This window comes from Cervus canadensis, chromosome 31 (assembly GCF_019320065.1).
Source record: "Cervus canadensis isolate Bull #8, Minnesota chromosome 31, ASM1932006v1, whole genome shotgun sequence".
In the NCBI taxonomy this organism is placed as follows: Eukaryota; Metazoa; Chordata; class Mammalia; order Artiodactyla; family Cervidae; genus Cervus; species Cervus canadensis.
The window spans coordinates 3,826,534-3,848,029 of record NC_057416.1 but is presented as its reverse complement, the minus strand read 5'-3'; the positions used below and the strand labels follow the sequence as shown (position 1 = coordinate 3,848,029).

Genomic DNA, 21,496 nt, shown 5'->3' with positions numbered 1-21,496 from the left:
GGTTTGAGAGAAAAAGCACAAAGGTACATGTCTGAGTACAATTTAGAGAACAACAAAAGGAACCTTGATATCATCATAGAATATATTCACTACAAAGGATATAGGAGGTGGGTGGGGTAAAAGCATGGAAAAATATTGTGCTCTGGAAAAATTTGGGGTTGCACCATCATAATACATCCCATTGCTCGTTAGCTTTCTCTTTTGATATATGATTTTTCACCATGAGAAAGAACAATATTTCCTGGGATGATTGTTAAGTTATATTTTTAATTTATCACCCAGATTGTATCTGTACAATATATCCATCTATTTTTTTTTTAATTTTGGCTAAGGAATAAGGACTATCCATTTCAAAGACATTGGAATTTCTTAATATATTAATAAATATATAACATGAATGTATATGAATATAAATGTATTAACTAGCTAGTCAATATGTTAAAAAATAGATTATGTCTAGATGTCAAACTATTTTAATTGCATTTCTTTATGCATTTTCAGATATAAATCACCTTATAGTTTTTTTTGGATCCATCTCCAGTGTTACTGTCTGATTTTCCAGTTGTCCTTTCTGAGACTTACTGCATATGGCTACCTCCTTTATGGACTCTTTAGCCAAGCTTGCTTTCTGCTTGTCAAGGATGCATGGGCCAGTGTGTTTGGACAAAGTATCTACATAGGCAGTACTTGTTAATTTGATGCAAGATTTCTTAATCTCTCTGATGCTCTTCTATTAGTTATTTACTAGTTTTTATTCCACATAAATGATTCTACTAGGGAATAGTGCTATTTTGTAATAACAGAGAGAATTGTAATAAAAACTCCAAAGAGTTGTGACAAAAAATAGATAATCCAGTTAACTCAAATATTAAGGCATATAATTCTGTGTTGAAAGTAATTCTTTCTCTTCTGATGAGAAAACAAAGCCTATTGCATGTGGAAGTAAAAAATATTTCTCTGTGAGGAAGAGTGCCCAGCTCTTGCATGGTAACTTTCCCAGGAGTAGTCTCAGATGCAGCCAGATTGATCATCTGTTGGATGTGATTTTTAATTTACTGTACAGCTGAAAGCTCTCCTGTTCTGAGGGAAAAACTGCAAATGATCTTCAAATCTATTATTTTAAAATATCCAAGGTCATTTTTATGCACTCTGTAGGTTCAGGCATTATTTGGGGTTGGGGGAGCAGTTTCCAAAGTAATTAAATAATTACATAAACTTCTGTTGCTTATAAAACAAATAGCAAAAAAAAAAGAAAAATTCTGTTAATATTTCCAATCCCTATAACTCTTGTAATTTCTATAATTCTATCCTATTCTAAAGGAAATCTATCTTAAATATTAATTTTCTCAACTTTGATGTTGTTTAGTTGCTAAGTCGTGTTCAACTCTCTTGTGACCCTATGGACTTTAGCCACCAGTCTCCTCTGTTCGTGGGATTTCCCAGGCAAGAATACTGGAGTGGGTAGCCTTTCCCTTCTCCTCTTCCTGACACAGGGATCAAAGCCAGGTCTCCTGCATTTCAGGCATTCTTTACCTTCTGAGCCACCAGGGAAGCCCAATCTGCCTTTAAACCATTTATTATTCCCTTAACTTTTTAAGTTGATACTATGATCATTTTATATGTTAATGAACTTCCCTGGTGGTTCAGACCACAAAGTATCTGCCTGCAATGCAGGAGACCTGGGTTCAGTCCCTGAGTTGGGAAGATTCCCCTGGAGAAGGGAATGGCTGCCAATTCCAGTACTCTTGCCTAGAGAATTCCACGGATAAAGGAGCCTGGTGGGCTACAGTCCACGGAGTCACAAAAATTTGGACACGACTGAATGATTGACACTTACATGTTAATAATGATAACGTTTAGGAAAAGGCATACCTGCCATCTTCAGTTTTATAACAGGATCAGCAGTAGAAATATTAATGTTAGAATAGTTAGATTCATTGTATTTTATCCTGAGGTACTTTATTAATATTGGTGAGTTATATGTGTGAAGCTTAATTCTTACTCACTTAGCTGTTTTAACTAGAGAAAGTAAGGAAGGCTGATAAGAAAGAAACTGCTTGGGTTTGTATAAATTACTCAGTTACTTATAAGTTTTCATTTGAGATGAATAACAAGTCACAATTCCATGTGTTTCTTGTCCTTACGGTAAGGAAGATGTTTTTGTCTTTCTGTTAAATGATTTAATTTTTCCTCTGAACTCCATAGTCAGAATGCCTCTTTGAGTGGACATCCTAATAGTACATTATAAGTCTTCTGGGCCACAGAAGTGACCATTTCAGGTGTCCTAACAAATTCCCAAAGCATATCAGAAACAGAATTCTAATAATAACTGCCAAGCACTATGCTGTGTGCTGGGCTTAGTCAATCAGTCGTGTCCGGCTCTTTGTGACCCCATGGATTGCAGCCCGCCAGTCTCCTCTATCCACGGGGATTCTCCAGGCAAGTATACTGGAGTGGGTTGCCATGCCCCAAGGGTCTTTACAAATAAATAATTTGAATCAAGAATGATGTCAAATAGGAAATAAATAATGTTGTGAAATAGGAAAAATAATGACGTAAAATAGAAAATGTTCTCATTATTTGGGCAAATATGTGAGCAAATTGTAGTATTTCAACATTAGTTCATGGACAAAATAGTTGTATAATAATAGTATTGAAACCTAATTAATAAGGTTGAGGTGGAGACTCCAAGGCTATTTGTTTCCCATTGTATCTTGGAACAGTTGTTCCTTTCTCAAATACTATTAAATAGCACCCAGAGCATCTCTGGAATTCAAACAAAGGGCACCTTTGTGAGAGACTTGATGTGCGAGTTGCCAATTCATTCAGTTGTCAGGAAAGTTACTACTTAGAGCTGCCATGGTCTCTGGTGTATCACTTCTGTACAAACATTGTTTTTAGCAGCTCAACATGTGCAACAACCAAAAATGGACAGTTGTATAATATTAAACAACGTGATCATTTTACTATAAAGAAATGTATTTTGTGAAATACAATAGATAAACATTTTTATATAAATTACATAACATTTAGATGTAATCCCCAGCTAACAAACAGAATTTGAGGTTAAGAATCACTCATGTTTATGTTGTAACTTGAAATTTAGTAAGAATATATGATTTACCCTATGTAACAAAAAAACTTTAAATAAAGCAATAGTGTACAGTGTATGTTTCATTTTGGATTATTTATATGAAACAAACTCATATATGATTTATATATCCATCAATAAATCAACTTTTACTATGGGGCTATTGAGCATTAAATGAAGACTTCTTGTGAGCACAAAAGAAACAATTAGACTCAAAATTAGAAATAGAAACCTGCTCCTAGATTATCTAGAATTAAAACCTTAGTTACTCACTGTTTTTTAATTAATTTCTATGGGAGTATAGTTGATTTACAGTGTTATATTGGTAAAGTGAATCATTTATGCATTTGTACATATCTACTATTTTTTAGATTCCATTCCTATAAAGGCCATTATAGAGTATTCCCTGGTTTGTACTTTGCGTTCCTTTTGGCTCAGACAGTAAGGAATCTGCCTGCAATGTGGGATACCTGGATTTGATCCGTGGGTTGGGAAGATTCCCTGGAGGAGGAAATGTCAACCCACTCCAATATCCTTGTCTGGAGAATCCCATGGACAGAGGAGTCTGGCGAGCTACAGTCCACGGGGCTGCAGAGTCGGACACGACTGAGCGACTAAGCGCAGCGCAGCGTTTCACATATAGCAGTGCGTTTGTGTCAGTCACAAGCTCCCAAGTTGTCTCTCCCTGCTTTTCCTCTTTGTAACAATAAGTTTGCTTTCTACATGTGTGACTCTATTCCTGTATTGCAAATGGATTCAGATGTACTATTTTCTTTTTTTAGATTCCACATGTAAGTGATATCATGCAGTATTTGTCTTTCTCTGTCTGGCTTACTTCACTCAATATGACAATTTCTTCAGTCCATAAATGCTACTGCCAGTGGCATTATTTTGTTCTTTTTTATAGCTGAGTAATATTCTATTGTGTGTGTGTATATATGTATATACATACCAGATCGTATCTACCCATTCCTCCATGGATGGATATTTAGGTTGCTTCCGTGTCCTGGTTATTGTGAACAGTGTCGGTGACAAACATCAGGGTACATGTATCTTTTCAAATTATGTTTTTTTTTTTTTTTTAACAGATATGCCCAGGAGTAGGACTGCTGAATAGTATATTCTACTACTGGTAGATAGCAGTGGTGTACTACTACTGCTGGTAGCTCTATTTTTAGGTTCTGAAGGAACCCATATACTGTTCTTCGTAGTGGTTGTATCAGTTTCTTTCCTCCAAGAGGGTACGAGGGTTACCTTTTCTCTCCACCCTCTCTAGCATTTATTGTTTGTGGATCATTTGGTGATGACAGCGCTGACTGGTGTGAGGTGATACCTCATTGAAGCTTTGATTCAAATTTCTCTAATAATTAGTGATGTTGAGCACTTTTTCCTGTCCTCTTGGCCATCTGTGTGTCTTCTTTGGAGAAATGTCTATTTAGATCTTCAGCCCACTTTTTTATTTTATTTTATTTTTTTTTTGAGCTTCATGAACTGTTTTAACATGTTGGAAGTTAATCCATCATTGGTCACTTAATTTGCAAATATTTTCTTCCGTTCTGTGTGTTGCCTTTTCATTTTGTTTATGATTTCCTTTGCTGTGCAAAAGCTTTAATTAGGTCCAATTTGTTTGTTTATTTATTTTTTAAAGTTTTCATTACTGTAGGAGGTGGATCAAAAAAGATCTTACTGTGATTTATGTCAGAGAGTGTTCTGCCTATGTCTTCCTCTAAGAGATTTATAGTATCTGGTCTCACTTTGCAGTCTTTAAGCCATTTTGAGTTTATTTTCTGTATGACATTAGAGAATGTTCTAATCCCATTCTTTTACATGTAGCTGTCCAGTTTTCCCAGCACCACTTATTGAAGAGATTTTTTTCTCCACTTTATACTCTTGCCTTCTTTTGGTAGATTAATTGACCATAGGTGTGTGGGTTTATCTCCAGCCTTTTTCTCCTGTTCCATTGATCTATATTTCTGTTTTTGTGCCCTTGCTGTTTTTTTATGAGCTGTCATATTACTTCTGTTTTTTAAGTCTCTGGCCATATTGACTCTGTAGTTTCTCTTGATTCTCAAATCTCCATGGAAGTCCCACCAGGTGGTCATAAAACCCTAAACATTTTATTTTGCAGTATCTCTTTTTAAACCACAGCCTGTTTTGATGCTCACAGAAAATGCTCCATGAAGGCCCTGTCCTGCCCGAGGCTGACCCTCCATAGGGGGTGACTATGACGGAGACAAGGACACGTGGCCCCAGGCTCACCCCCTCTAATCCTGAAATGGCCGCTGTGCTCCTGTCTGCATTCTGTGTTGCCAGTAAGAAGAACGCTCTGGTCAACATGACCCTGATATTAAAGGAAGCCTCCAACCTGACCCCAAACTGTTAAACATGTCTGCCTTCCAGTCTCTTCCATGTGTCCCCTGTAGTGTTTCAGTCCACTCCGGCTGCTATAACAGGATATATGGTGGACTGGGGGGTTTAATAACAATGGCCATTTATTCCCCATAGTTCTGGAGGCAAAAAGCTCATGATTAAGTTGCCAGCAAACTTTGTGTCTAACGAGGGCCTGTTGCTTTGTTCATAGGGGCTATCTGTGTCTCTGCTCTCAGTGTCTTCCTGTGGTAAAAGGGGCTGGGGGACTCTCCAAGGTCTCTCATAGAAGAATGCTAATCATAGTCATGAGGACCCCACCCTCCCTAGTGTTAGTCACTCAGTTGTGAATGACTCTTTGCAATCCATGGACTGTAACCTGCCAGGCTCCTCTGTCCATGGGATTTCCCAGGAGAGAATACTGGAGTGGTTGCCATTCCCTTCTCCAGAGGATCTTCCTGACCCAGGGATCGAACCTGGGCCTTCTGTATTTCAGGCAGATTATTTACCAGCTGAGCCACCAGGGAAGTCCCTCACCCTTCTGGGAAGCCCCCCACTCTCTCCCTAATCACTAACCACTTCCTAGAGTCCCCGCCTTCAAATGCCAGCACATTAGCAGGGACAGGGGAGAATGTGAGTTTGCAGGGGGGGAGAACAGATGTTCAGTCTATGAATATATTTTAGGGAACATATTTAGTAAAATGGGTCAATGAGTTATTCCTTGCTCTGACCTTATAAGAAAATATAATATACTACAATATTCTTCATCTTTCACTCTGCTTGCCTAAGTTATATTCAACTTTCAAAACCAATTACATATTATATTTATTAATATTTCACAAAACTGTTCCTGTGCATCCCAAGTTAAAAACAACACCCCTCCAACAAGTCTTTTTTTTTTTTTTTTAAATTCTGAATGCCTTTAGCACTTGCTATTAACATAGACCTTGAATCATGTACTCCTTTGAAATCATAGTATCTCTGATGTTGCCTTTCTTGAAGGTTATATGTATCTTTGTGTTCTAATATGGAAAATAGAACATACATCCTCCAAGGCCAAGAACTGTTCTGTGACTGTCTTCTCTGGTGACAACAGATACTTCAGTTTAAAATAGTCAATAAATCTTCATGGAGCAGTTTTGATTTACTATTCCCGATTCAGGACCACCCCTCACTGAACTCTGTGAGTTTAACCCAACATGACTTATATGTAACTCTCTCCTACAGGTGAGCATAGAGACAGTCATATCTTGTAGACATTCTCTAAATTTGAAGTTGTATTTCAATTTGTCCCCAAATCTAAAATAATTGAAGTTGACATCAATTTCCAAATGTGATAACATTATAATATCAAACTTGGAAAATAAATCCCATTATAACCTCAAAAAGTGAATAAAAGTGGACCTATGAAGGAATACTGTGCCATGCAGAAGTGGAAAATCAACATATTTATTCCATGATTATTACAAGTCCTAGGAAAATAGCTGTGACAGACTTCTTCGCTCTACATTCGTCTCACTTTTACAGGATTATCCCTAATTTTCTGCAGTGATGGTGATGAAGAGGTAAGAGATGACTGTGATAGGGCCGTGAAAGTCAGGAAATCATGACTGGGTGATGCTGAGGTGTCAGTCTTGTTTTGTTTTTTTTTCAAAGAAATGTGGTTGAATGTATTACCAAAGAAATTTGTATAATATTAACTCTATCTGGTGATTTTTTTTTCATTTATTTTTATTAGTTGGAGGCTAATTACTTTAGAATATTGTAGTGGGTTTTGCCATACATTGACATGAATCAGCCATGGATTTACATGTGTTCCCCATCCTGAACCCCCCTCCCACCTCCCTCCCCATCCCATCCCTGTGGGTCTTCCCAGTGCACCAGCCCTGAGCACTTGTCTCATGCATCCAACCTGGGCTGGTGATCTGTTTCACACTTGATAATATACATGCTTCAATGCTATTCTCTCAGATCATCCCACCCTTGCCTTCTCCCACAGAGTCCAAAAGTCTGTTCTATACATCTGTGTCTCTTTTTCTTTCTTGCATATAGGGTTATCGTTACCATCTTTCTAAATTCCATATAGATGCGTTAGTATACTGTATTGGTATTTATCTTTCTGGCTTATAATGTTTAGAACTTGAGAACTTTTAAGGGCTAATAAGGGGGTTTGGTTGCATTTGGATTAAATTAGGCTAGAGGCCCAGCAGTGTTGAAATTCCACCCTCCTCTTCCCCATTGTCATTATGAGGTCCTAGGGAGCCATTCACAGACCCATAGTCAGATAAAAATCAAAGCATCATTTTATCTTTAGCTTGACTGGTGACTAATGTCCCATGTAAGACTCAGAGAAACATTGGATGAACAATAGGATAAAAGCTTCCGGAGTATTGTATTCATACCAACATCTTAGCATCTCACTGCAGGCGGCCAGCCATGTGGTCAGGGACTGGAAGGGATGGGGCAGCACCATCAGACCAGCACCCCGTGAGGGAGGGCCCTGGAGAGACGGCGTTCCGGCCTGCGTGAGGCAGCAGAGAGGCCCTCTCCGCAGGGTGGACATCTCAGGCTGTCAAAGCCCAGGGGCCCCACCAGCGCTTAGGGATCTGATCAAACAGGCCATCCTGTCCGAGAGGGGGTGCTGCAGGGAGGCTGTGGGGGACAGCGGCAGTGTTCCTTCCTCTCCTACAAACCTATCATGTTTTGATGAGTCTGAATCTGTCAGCCATGGTCACTATTCTTTGTACATATTTTAAGATGATGAAATTAAAAATCATTTGATACAGCTTCCAAATTCCCTTCCTGAGCATATGCTTTAAATTAGTAACTCATGGTCAAGATAAATGTCATCAGGTAAGATTCAGTCCATTGATTTATTTTTTTATGTTGGTTGTCTGCAACTGGCTAGTGTTGAAGAGAAGACCAACTGAAGAGAAGATCAAAGATTCAAGGATCCAGTGGAGGCCTAAACATGTATTTCTGTTTGCATTTATATAAAAATATGTACTTGTATGCTTACCAGGTAGCACTAATGGTAAAGAACCTGCCTGCCAATGCAGGAGACGTAAGAGACACAGATTCAATCCCTAGTTTGGGAAGATACCCTGGAGGAGGGCATTGCAACACGCTCCATTATTCTTGCCTGAAGAATCCCATGGACTGAGAAGCCTGGCGGGCTACAAAGAGTCAGACATGACTGAGGCAACTTAACATGCATGCACACATGTAGTTGTATATAATCTTCTCAGCTGAGTTTAATGTGCAACAACTCATTAAAAACTGCAAGTATTTTTTCATAAGACTCATTTATTAACAAAAGTGACTAAACTGTAATAATGGAAATTCTGGAAATAAAAATATGAAGCGTTTAAGGGAGATAGGCAGAAATATGTTTGCAAAACTACAAGCAAGTTTCAACATGTATTTGAATTCTGTTCACTACTATCCATGCTGCAGTGGTGTTTTTACGTGAGCCAAAATGGATGGTTTATTTCATTATCTTGGTCATTTTGGAAGTAACAAATCATATTAATATGGGCAACTGAGTGCTTTGAGTAATCATGAATATATATATATATGGGGAAAATATTTCCCAATCCCCCAAATACTAGGGCAGATTTCTTGTATAAATGTAGACATATGGAAAGGCACTCAGAGTTACAGAGAGAGGATGAAAGGACAATAAGACTAACAGCTAACTTGCAACATGACCCCGTTTTAGCAGACAAATCTCTTTTAAGGTCTTGGTGACAGAAACATGAAAGTAGACACAGTTTTATAAAATACAAAATCTTGTCTTCACTGCTTAAAACAAAATTAACATGTTGGACCATCAATTTAAATATTAATATGTAATGATAAAAATACTAACAAAAACTACTTCAGTATACATAACTTAGAAGTTATGGAGAAAATGACTGAAGAATTGGACATCCTGAAACTTAAACTCAAAAAACCAAATTGAGAAAAAGAATTTGCAATAATATGAAACACAAGGCACTATTTTCTTAATTTATGACATGTACTCCCAGAACTATGAGGAATTAAATAAATCCTTTAATTGAAAACCAGGTAAAAATATGAACAAGGAGTTCAAATATAAGCCATCCATGGTAATAAGTATATTTAAAGCAAATTAAAACAATAATGCAATATAATACTTCACCACTCTGAATGGCAAAACTTAAACGTTTTTGGTAACTCAGAGTTTTTGACATACTTAGACAAATGCTTTTATATCCTGTTGGTAAAGTTATGAATTGCAGCAGTTACTTTTAGACAGAAATTTTGAAATTTCTCTAAAATTTAAAAACTATTAATACAAGTTGTCTCCTTCAGCAAGGCTATTCTATGTAAGAATTTATTATACAAAATTACCATGAAATATACATGGAATGAAATGCGTATGGGCGCATTTTGATAGCATTAAAAACAAATTCAAAAATGTATTTTTTATTTTATAAGAATGTCTATCTTTCTATATAGAGCATGATTAGAGGGTGCATGTTTTACAGTGTACTATGAAAAAATGATAAATGAGATCTTTATTCACTGGCATGAAGAAATTTCTCAGTATATGCTTCCCTGGTGGCTCAGCTGGTAAAGAATCCACCTGCAATGGGGGAGACCTGGGTTCAGTCCCTGGGTTGGGAAGATCCTCTGAAGAAGGGAATAGCTACCCATTTCAGTATTCTGGCCTGGAGAATTCCATGGACTACAGTCGCACGTGACTCAGAGACTTTCACTATATGTTACACTTATAAATTATAGCAGTATCGGTGTTCAATTACTCTCAATGTTTTATTTTCTTGAATAAGTGGTATGTAATATCTCATAAAACACCATCTGGAAGTATGGATGCTGGCGGGACCCAGGGTATCCTTCCTTATATATATTCAATAACTGCAGCACATTGTAGTGATTGCAAGGAAGAGGTCAGAAGGAGAATCAGGGCATCTATCCAGCCCCAGGGCTCCCTGAGGGCTGCCTTCCAGCCATTGTCATTTTAATCGGGATAAAATGCTGCCTTAATCCAGAAAAAGTATGGCTCTCCTGGTGTTCAAGGCAGGCTAGGAGTAGGGGAGGTTTTGTTTTTACTGTTGTTGCTTTTTTCTCTTTTTTTCAGAATTCAGATGCAGTTGATGTACAATATTATATGACTTTCAGGCGTATATCAGAGCAATTCAGAATTTTAAAAAATTATATACTCTATTGATAATTATTGTAGACTTGGCTGTATTCCTTGTGTTATACAATATATCTTTGCAGCTTGTTTATTGTATACATAATAGTTTGTGCATGTATTAACCACTAGTTTCATTTCCCTGGGTCTGTTTCTATTTCATTATATCCATTCTTTTTTGTTTTTTTTTTTTTTTTATATATATCCATTTTTATATTCACTTTTCTTTTTTTTTTAAATAGTTTAGATTCCACATACTAGTGAAGACATTTGGTATTTGTCTTTCTCTGTCTGACATTTCATTATGCATACTGCCCTACAGGTCCATCCACGTTGCTGCAAATGGCAAAAATTCATTCCTTTTTATGGCTGAGTTGTTTTCTAATATATACATATACCACATCTTCCTTATCCATTCATCTGTCAGTGGGCACTTGGGTTGCTCCTGTATCTTGACTCTTGTAAATAATGATGCTGTGAATGTTGGGGTGCATATATCTATTTGAATTAGTGTTTGGGTGTTTTTGATTTTTGTAAGTATATGTGCTCTGCCTCTGGACTTCTTATGGAGGCAGTTATCTCTATGTTTATGAATATCTGTATCTTAATGTTTTTTCCCCCCTCTCTCTCATATATATATATGAGAGCAATCTTATGCTATAGGGAACGTTTGGTAATGTCTAGAGACATCCTTGTTTGACACAGTTGGGTGGGGTCCACTGGGTATGGAGATATAATACTTGCTGATGGATGCCTTAAGACACACAAGACAGCCCCATGTGACAGAGGATTGTCTGCTATGAAATGTCAAAAATGCTGAGGATGAAACCCGCTGACCTGAAGGAATAAACCGCCTGTATAGGACCATCTGTGGCTGTAACCATCTACATCTGCAGGTATACCTCTGTGTGCCTCTCTATGTTGTTTCTCGTGTGCAGAGACCCAGGCTGAAAGAGGTCAGTGAGAATGCTCTGAAACTGACGGTCTATCTCTGCATGTGGAGGTAACCAGGCAGATGGGCTGATTGAATTGAACAGAAATGAGGGGTCTCCTGTAGGACTGTGTCAGCAAGGAAGTGGGATTTCTAACATATTGTTATTCAGTCACTAAGTTGTGTCCAACTCTTTGTGACCCCATGAAATACAGAATGCCAGGCTTCCCTGTCTTTCACTATCTCATGGGGTTTTCTTGAACTCATGTCCATTGAGTCGGTGATGCCATCCAACCATCTTATTCTCTGTCACCCCCTTCTCCTCCTGCCCACAGTCTTTCCCAGCATCAGGGTCTCTTCCAGTGAGTCGGCTCTTCATATCAAATGGCCAAAGTATAGGAGCTTCAGCTTCAACATCAGTCCTTCCAATGAATATTCAGGGTTGATTTCCTTTAGAATTTACTGGTTTGATCTCCTTGCACTCCAAGGCACCTTCAAGAGTCTTCTTCAGCACCACAATTTGAAAGCATCAGTTCTTTGGCACTCAGCCTTCTTTATGGTCCACCATAAAGGCATCACTTAATTTCACCAAGAATCATTGTTACCTTATGTCTCAAAAGGAAATAAAATTGTTATTATTATTTCAGTCTTTGGTTTCTGGGAAAAGGAACATAAAGGTGTCCAAAAGTCAGTAAGATATTAATTGACTTTATTATTGTACATGATAGTGAATCTGCAAAAAGTTTGTTCAAACGGCTTACTGGGAAGCCATCCATCATAAAGAGAAGCAGGAGCTATAAATAACCAGATTTCTTAGAATTTACAAGATTTTAAATTAATTTTATGTGGATGACTGTTGCCGAAATCCTGGCCTCTGTTCTCCAGTGCTGAATAGAAATACAGAGACAGGGTTTTGGGTGAAATAGAAGAGTAGCTTTTATTGCTTTGCAGGCAGAGGGGGGCACAGTGGGCTCATGCCCTGAAGACCATGTGACCCACCCTGGTGGAGTTCGTGAGGAGTTTTATGGTGTTCAAGTAATGGGGCCTGATCAGCTCATGGACAGTTCTTGGATTGGTTGGCATCAAGGTGAAGTTTCAAGCATCATCAACCTTCTAGTTTCAACCAGTTGAGGGTCTCTGTTCTTGTGGTCAGCAGGTTTCATTGGGGGGAGGGGGTAGGCTTCCTGTAAAAACAACGTAGGAATGTGTATCAGACCTTTATTTGTATCTTGCAGGAAACTGGAAATTTGGTGATTCTGTTATGTTGCAGAATTATAGTCGAAATTTTTACCAGTTCTTTATCCCAACAGCTATTCTTTGTTTCTGCATCTTCACATTTCCCAATCATTAATTAACTCAAGTCAGCATTTTACTTCAGAAGATAAGGACACAGGGGCTTATACATGGCTTCATGACCAGATCTGTAGTTGAATGATTTTTACATTTAAAATATACTTTCCCCCCTACTTGCCCCTCTTAGGTGTTTAGGTAGCAGAACCTTTGCTGATTTCTCTTTATACCCCTATCCAACACTTAGAATACATTAAACCATTTCATTTTGATTGAATACATGTACATTAGTTGTTTCTAAAATAATTTTAAAGGAATGAAGTCTATGTACAAAAATATGCATTTTAATTCACAACATTTAAAAGGCAGAATAGGATATTACTTAGAACTTAAAATAATTACTTCCTTTACTATAGTAAACACAGTCACCCTCCCTTTGCATATAAATGCAATTGACTTTTCATCTGAATGCACTGAAATATGGGGCTTCCCAGGTGGCGCTAATGGTAAAGAATCTGCCTGCTGATGCAGGAGACAGGAGAGATTTGGTTCGATCTCTGGATCAAGAAGATCCCGTGGAGGAGAGCATGACAACCCACTCCAGTATTCTTGCCCGGGGCATCTCAAGGACAGAGGAGTCTGGTGGGCTACAGTCTGTAGGATCGCAAAGAGTCGGACGCGACTGAAGCAACTTAGGACAAACGCACATGATGAAATATAATCAAAAGGCAAATATATATCTTAGAAGCCCTCTCCCAACCTTTAAAATATTACTGTTATCCTGGAGTAATCTTGATATTTACACATGATGAACTTGTGCATTTAACTAGCCAAAAGCATAATGTATGAAAATTGTATAAGTGATTAAGAGTGTTTACAGTTCAGAAGCCTCTAAATTTAGTAAATTCTTTCAAATAAGGTCATAGGAGCAGAAATATTGGCCCCTCTTTCTGAACCTCAACTATACATCTCCCCTGGCTTACCTCTTAGAACCTTAAGTATTAACTCAAGCAGGGTTCAGAAACTTGCTCATAGATTCCAGGTGGCAGATACAAGTGCATAAAACCTTTAAAGTCTTTCTTTAGCCCATCCTTGCCCTGAAGGATGAACCAGCTTGGGGAGGATCCTTAAATGAGTGGGAAATAAAACCTGCCCGTGTGAACTTCCTCAGAAGGTTTCAGAGCTCTCCCCTCCCAACCTTGGCCCCCTGGGTCACTGACCTTAAGTGGATTTCCTTGGCTTTATGCCGAGGAACCAGCGCTTGTTGGTCTCTGACTTACAATCAGTGGAAAATCAGATGAGTTTCTCTTTGAACCTTACCCTCAGTACAATTTCCCAAGCTCCAGGATTGTATTGATCCCACACTAAACCCTCAAACGGAAGATGTAGGGTCATGGCTATAGTTAGACTATACTACTCACTACCCTATACTTTATCACTGACATCTGTTACTTTCTATTTTAGAAATCACTAGTATAAACCAAAATCTGTATAGCTGGCTTCCTGCTTCAAGGAAACAGCGCCCCCCTCCCACCATAAACAGGGGGTGTGTTCCACTTGAGAGAGAGGATCAGAGTAAACAGGAAAGAATGCCAGTGAATGTTTCATGTAACCTATCACTTTTCAGCCCAGAGAGGAGAACTGAGGTAGACAAAACCGGGGCCTCCCCAAAGTTTCTCAAAGTGTTTTCCTTCAAGGAGACAGCATCTGTTTCTCATAGCTGTTCTTGGACCCTCTGTGGCTATTTCTGTTCTCCTCATATCACATCTTATAGATCCATAGTAATCCCATGGACAAATGTACCAAGCTACTCTTGGAAATGATAAGGTGCATTCACCACCATATTTTTTTGCTTACCTTTAAAGGTTTTCATATTTTACATGCCTAGGAGTCACATTTTTTTTTAATATTTCTAAAATTCAAATGCTCCGTGTATATATAGAGCTTTCTAAAAGATGTAGGTAGGCAAATATTGCCTTTGAAAAGTGAGAATGAAGGTGAGAAGGAAGTGGCCAGTAACTTACAAAGATGGATTCCTTGTAACTCACAAAAGTGGGTAGCTGTAACTCACAGAGGCGGAGGAGTTGTAACTTACAGAGGTGGGGGAGTTGAAAGCATTTATATCATCAAACTCATATACTTATGCTCATTGAAGTCGGAAGCACTGTCCAAGAGTCAACTGCTTTCAAATGCAACACATACTGCTCACGCAGGGACCTTGAAAGAATCCTTTACATTGCAACTTTACCCTCTAGATGAGGCTTTATAGCGTCATATACTATAGCCCTCGTATTTCATGATTTCGGGAAAATATCATGCGTATCTTTTAAAAGATAATGGATGAATAAGTTAGTCACTACACAGTCTGGGTGTTAGTTTTCTTTAAGTTAGTGACTTTTGTACATCAAATGCATATTTTAAATAACGGATGAGTGTGCACATTTCCCTGAAAACTGCAAGCCAAAGGCACAGCATTTCAGAGAAACACTTGGGGCCAGAAAAGGATATGGTGGGAAAGATTGAGGGGCATTGAGGGAAGAGCCACAGAAAAGGAAGGTTTGTTTCTGGGCTGATGACTCAAGGCCACTGAGCGAGCGGTAGGCTTGGTTCTGTCCATGGGCTATGGGGCCCTGGTTTCCTTCCACATCTGTCTGACCCCTACATCTGAGAACTCTTTCTCTTTCCAAATGTCCCGGTCATGTTTCCCACTTTCTCAAGCTCTCAATCAAGTAAACAGCAAACACACTGAATGAAGAAGAGAGTGATGATGAAACCGCATCCATCCTGAGATCATTTGCAAAGATGAAGATTATCCCCATCATCCCCTTTCAATGTCGAGGTATGGATGTGTGAACCTCAGGCCACCTACCCCCACCCCCTGCCATTTGTCATTCAGTTGCTAAGTCGTGTCCGACTCTTTGTGACCCATGCACTGCAGCACATCAGGCTGCCCTGTCCTCCACTGACTCCTGGAGTTTGCTCAAAAGCATGTCCATTGAGTCAGTGATGCCATCCAAACATCTCATCCCCTGTCGCTCCCTTCAGTCTTTTCCAGCATCAGGGTCTTTTCCACTGAGTCGGCTCTTTGCATCAGGTGGACAAAGTAGTGGAGCTTAACTGCCTACTGTGGACCTTGCACTAACCTGCAAAGGCCACGTGGGCACACCTGTCACTAAGGGGTCTTTCTCTGCCACTTACTACACCAGCTCCTTGAACTCACAGGCCTGCTGCAGAGAGAGAGAGACAATGTGTGTATGTGTGTGTGCGTGCACTCAGTCCTATTTGAGACTGCGACCCCAGGGACTGTAGTCCGCCAGGCTCCTCTGTCCATGGGATTTCCCAGGCGAGACTACTGGGGTGGGTTGCAATTTCCTCCTCCTGGGGATCTTCCAGACCCAGGGACCATAGCCCAGTCTCTTACATCTCCTGCACTGGCAGGCAGGAGGAGGATGTGGGTACCTGAAACAGAGCGGATGCAAGGCAGCAGGTGAGGTGAGGCCGATGTAGATGCAGCACCTCTTCCCCAGCTCCGGCCAATGGCCGCCCAGCTCAGACGGGGGCTGAGTGCCGCAGCTGCTTCCAGTTGCTTCCCCGCTCAGGGAGGTTCCTGCCGGGAACAGATAACCCAGGCCCGTGGCCTCCCAAGAGCCCCTGCGGCCAGTGTTCTGCCAGCCGGTGGTTCCTGCAGTGGTTCCCTGGGGGCCCCGGTTCTTTCCGCCGCCGCCGCCCGCATTCACGGGCGCGTCCCGGGCATCCTCTCCTGCCCACCTCCTTGCGGGACCCGCACTTGCTGCCCTGGAAGCTCCAGGCCACACACGTTCCTCTTTGCCTTCCCGGCGCCCACAGTCAGTTGGCTTCCAGGACCAGGCCCACCCCACGGGAGGCCCCCAGAGAGCTCAAAGGAGAAGATTTCTTGTTGGAGGGGCCTGTGGATGGGCTGGACGTGAACCTGGGGCCAGAGAGTGGCCCCTGGAGGTCCTCTCCGGGGAAAAGACTTGAGGCGTCCAGATAGCCCCGAGCTGTGAGGAGGAGCAGCAGGCCCGAGGATGCAAGTGAGTGTAGGGGGTTTTCTTGCTTGGGGTTGTGTGTTTGTCTTGGCCTTTCTGTCCACTGGCTGCCTGGGGTGCAGGCAGTGGACCGCACCCTGGGGCTTTGTGCAGAGCAGTGTCCAAAGCGGGGAGCCCAGGGGCCCTGGCTCGAACTTCTGGGACTCCAGAGTAAGAGCCTTGGCCCCAGCTTGTGCTGGGAGGGTGTCTTTTGTTAGAAATTTTTCTGGGTTTGACATGAGAATGGCTGCTAAGCTGTGGATGGACTTCAGATTGCTGTCTTGGGAAGATGGTTTGTGTAGCTGCACTCGGGGCCCACCTAGGGCATCTGGGGTGGGGTCCCCACGGAGGGGGCGCTGTGTGCATGCGCCAGGTCGGGGCAGAGCTCTAGTGCCCTCCCTTTTGGCTACCTGGGCAGATAAAAGTGGCCCAGTCTGTGGTTCGCCTGGACTAGGAGTCTGTGGGCTTTGGGGAGCCCGGCACTGGGGTCTGGAGAAAGACGAGGCTGTGGACAGGCCACGGAGGGTGACCAGAACTGACAGAAGCGGGGTATCAGGTGTGCTCCCATGAGGGGCCTCTATGGTCTGACTCTCACTGTTTCCATTAAAAAATATATATATTTATTTATTTATTTGGCTGTGTCAGTCTTAGTTCCTGCGCACAGGATCCTCATTGTTTTATTATTAAAAAAGAAAGAAAAGTAAAAAGACATATAGTGCAGAAAGTATATGTGGGCAGCAGCAGCTTGAGGCCTCTGCCCTGGAAGGTTAATTAACAATCCCAGCCTTGTCAATTCCATCTGTTGGTAATTCCAGAGTAATAAGAGGAGGCGGCGGCGAAACACCTGGCCCCAGAATAGCTGGGGACCATCGAGGTTTCGGTTACTTCCCGTGGAAGATGGAGAGGTTTGATAAGATTTCAAAGGTATCTGCTGGAACAGAGCTCTCTGTTTCTTATGGCACCTTGCATTGCAGTGACATGGTATGTCATATTGTGTGTTTAAATGTTTTCAGTCACTTTAATAAAGTTTGTAATCACTCGTGTATTATGTTTTCACTCACTGTAAGTGAATGACATTTGTATAATTACTAGGTAGTGGATTTGCCAAGTTTTTTTTTTTTTCTTTCTTTCTCTGAAAACCTAGTGTTTCCTGAGTTAGGTCTCTGGGATGTAAATAGCCCCACGTGGTTGGGATGCAGTCTAGATTCCTTTATACAAGGGCTGGAGACAGTATTTTGGACAATTGTTTTAATTTCTTTGGGTTAAATACCTAGGAATGAAATAGGTCGGTCTTATGATAAGCTTATGGGGGCTTCCCATGTGACACAGTGGTAAAAAATCCTCTTGCCAGTGCAGGAGAAACGGGTTCAACCCTGGGTTGGGAACGTCACCTGGAGAAGGAAATTGCAACATAGTCCAGTATTCTATTGCCTGGAAAATCCTATGGACAGAGAAGCCTGGTGGGCTACATACAGCCCATGGGGTTTCAAAGAGTTGGACGTGTCTGAACGTCTGAACACAGTATTAATGATTTATGCTTTCTTGAACTGTCCCAAACACTTCCTATGGGGTGTAATTTTTTACATTCCTATCAACAGTTGTGAATTCTAGCTGTTTCACACCTTTGTAGTCCATATATCTGCTCTTTAATTTTGGTCACTCTAATGAGTACGTTATGGAGTATTACTTTCTTGTGTTTTAATTAGCATTTTTTATGTTAGGATCTTTGCATGTGCTCACTGGTCATTCATGTATCTTCCTTTGTGAAGTCTCTCTTCAAATCTTGCTACGCTGATATATGTTACAGATAACTTCTCACAGATTCATTTTCTTTATGGTGTATTTTGAACAACATTTTCAATCTTGATAAAATTCAATCTATCAATATATTTTATGATTTTATGTTTCTTTAAATTTATTTTTATTAGTTGGAGGCTAATTATTTTACAATATTGTAGTGGTTTTTGCCATACATTGACATGAATCAGCCATGGATTTACATGTGTTCCCCATCCTGATCGCAAAATGTAAGAAATTTTTGCATGCTTTCAACCACAAATATTCTCCCTGATAACTTCGGAAACTAATAGTTCAGTTCTTTCAGTCTATGATTCATTTTAAGTTGATTTTCTTATGTGATATGAAGTAAGCTTTTAAATTCATCTTTTTGAATATGGATATCCAATTGTTAGAGCACCATTTATTGAAGAGACTGTAATTCTTATAAAGCTGAACTTTTGTGTTTGGTTCTAGCTAAGGGTTGATGCTCATTTTTCAAAACTTGAGATACTCAGCTGATCCAGCATTTGTTAAAAAGACTTCATTTTCCTCTTTGTACTGACTTAGCACAATTGCTGAAAGTCAATTTCTGATATATGTCAGGGACTATTCCTGTACTCTCTATTTTGTTCCATTGATCTGTTTGTCTTTTTGCTGTATTGATTATTGTAGTTACACAGTAAGTCTTAAGATCATGTAGAGTAGGTACTTCAAATGTGGGTGTTTTACTTTTCTTTTTCTAAGCTGTTTATTCTGGGCCTTTTGCACTTCATAGAATCATTTAGAATCAGCTTATCAACTTCTGTAAAACTTCCCCTGATTTTGGTTGGGATTGCACTGAATCTACAAATTTGGGAAGAATTTCCATGTAAGCAATAATCTTCCAATGCATGAATGCATACTCTCTCTGCATGCATTTCGGTCTTCTTTAATTTCTCCCATAAAATGTTAAGTTGTTAATAGATTCATCACTTACTATTCTTAGTGTTTTGCTGCTATTATAAATGTGATTTTTAAAAAAATAATTTCATTTTGTTTGCTGATAATGCATAAGAATGCAACCAATTTTTCATTTAGTGTTAACCTTGTTTCCTATGACTTTCCTCATTTCTTTATTTCTAGTAGCTATTTTGAAGACCCTCCGGGATTTATTTTTAGTGGGAACAATGCTCTCTGTGCCGAGGGCCAGTTCTACTTCCTCCCTTTGGCCTTCTCTTTTGTGGGCTGCTTTGAAATGGCTAGTACCTTCAGCTCAGTGCTGCAGAGGTGATGAGTCACCATCTTTGCTTTGGTTCTGACCACAAGAGGGGAAGTGATGACCATTATAGATGCTGTTACTTGTGCTGGTCACTGGTGATCAGTGATTATAAGAGGATTGCCTCTTGACTGCAGTCTGCCCTTCCTTCCCTGCTCTGTGAGGGCAGAGCTCTACCCGGGCAATGCTCACTTGCCAGCTGGCACCAGGCTAAGCCATCCCAGTTGCTGTGGGGGCCTTATTGGAAGAAAGGACTGTCCCTGCTGCTCCCGTGTGCCCTTACTTTCCTGCTTCTTTGTCAAGGGACCGTCATGCTGTACAGAATGTCAGAGGGCATCGTCCTCTGTCTACAGAGCTTTGCTGACTCTTGGGGTGCCTTGCCAGGTTCACCAGCACACGCACATTCCTGGTTGACCTTGGCAAATATTTCCACTCTCCAGTTGACCACTGGACACTCCCTCTCCAACAAGTTCTGAATCTCAGCTTGGTAGGAGGGGTCTTTTATTTTGTTTTCCATTCCTGGATACTCTAGTTGTTCAGTTACTAAGTCATGTCCAACTCTTTGTGACCCATGGACTACAGCATGCTAGACTCCTCTATCCTCCCCTGTCTCCCATAGTTGCTCAAAATCATGTCCATTGACTTGGTGGTGCTATCTAGCCTTCTCATCCTCTGCTGCCCTCTTCTCTCTTTACCTTCAATTTTCCTAGCATCAGGGTTTTTCCCAGTGAGTTGGCTCTTCACATCAGATGGCCGTAGTATTGGAGTTTCAGCTTCAGCACACTCCCAGTGAACATTCAGGGCTGATTTCCTTTACGGTTGACTGGTTTGATCTTCCTGAAGTCCAAGGGACTCTGGGGAGTCTTCTTCAGCACCACAGTTCAAAAGCATCAGTTATTTGGTGCTAACCGTTTATGGTCCAACTGTCACATCCATACATGACTACTGGAAAAACCATTGCTTTGGATATATAGACCTTTGTCAGCAAAGTGATGTCTCTACTTTTTAATACACTTCGTAGGTTTGTCATAGCTAGTACTACCCTCATCTTAAAGATAACAGCTACTCTCCATTTCTCCATTGTTGCAGTTCTTTTACCTCTTTGTGGTTAATCCTCTGCTAATCATTTAACCTTTTTAATCTCAAAGATTGAGTAAGGTGAAATGTTGAACATTTATCATGCAGGTGATGATTACTAAAGCCTCACATTTATTCATGGAAGTATGAAAGAGGAGTATGTAAATATTCAACCAAATTGAGATTTTCTTCCTTCCTAATGCAAAATAATGCTCATCCAAGCATAGTTTACAAGAAAAAAAGTGCTTGGAGATTTCTCTTTATATTAAATTTTTCCCCTTCAAATTACTGGTGCATTGTCTGTCTCCTGACTGGAACTTAACTGACATACTGATTGCACTTTTTTTTTCATATCAAAAAATGTCCTTTATCAGTTTGAGAGAGTTTTATAGTGTTACTGGTTTGCTGAGGGTTTTATTGTGAATTAGAACTTAATTTGTCAGATTATTTTTGTGCATCAACTGAATGGTGGCCCTTT

At 40.3% G+C, this 21,496-nt stretch overlaps 1 protein-coding gene across 1 annotated transcript in view; it reads left to right on the top strand.

The window, feature by feature from the left end:
- Nucleotides 1–21,496, top strand: part of CSMD1 (CUB and Sushi multiple domains 1) — a 2,005,298-nt gene that overhangs the window by 382,953 nt on the left and 1,600,849 nt on the right. The gene's annotated exons all lie outside the window — the stretch shown is intronic.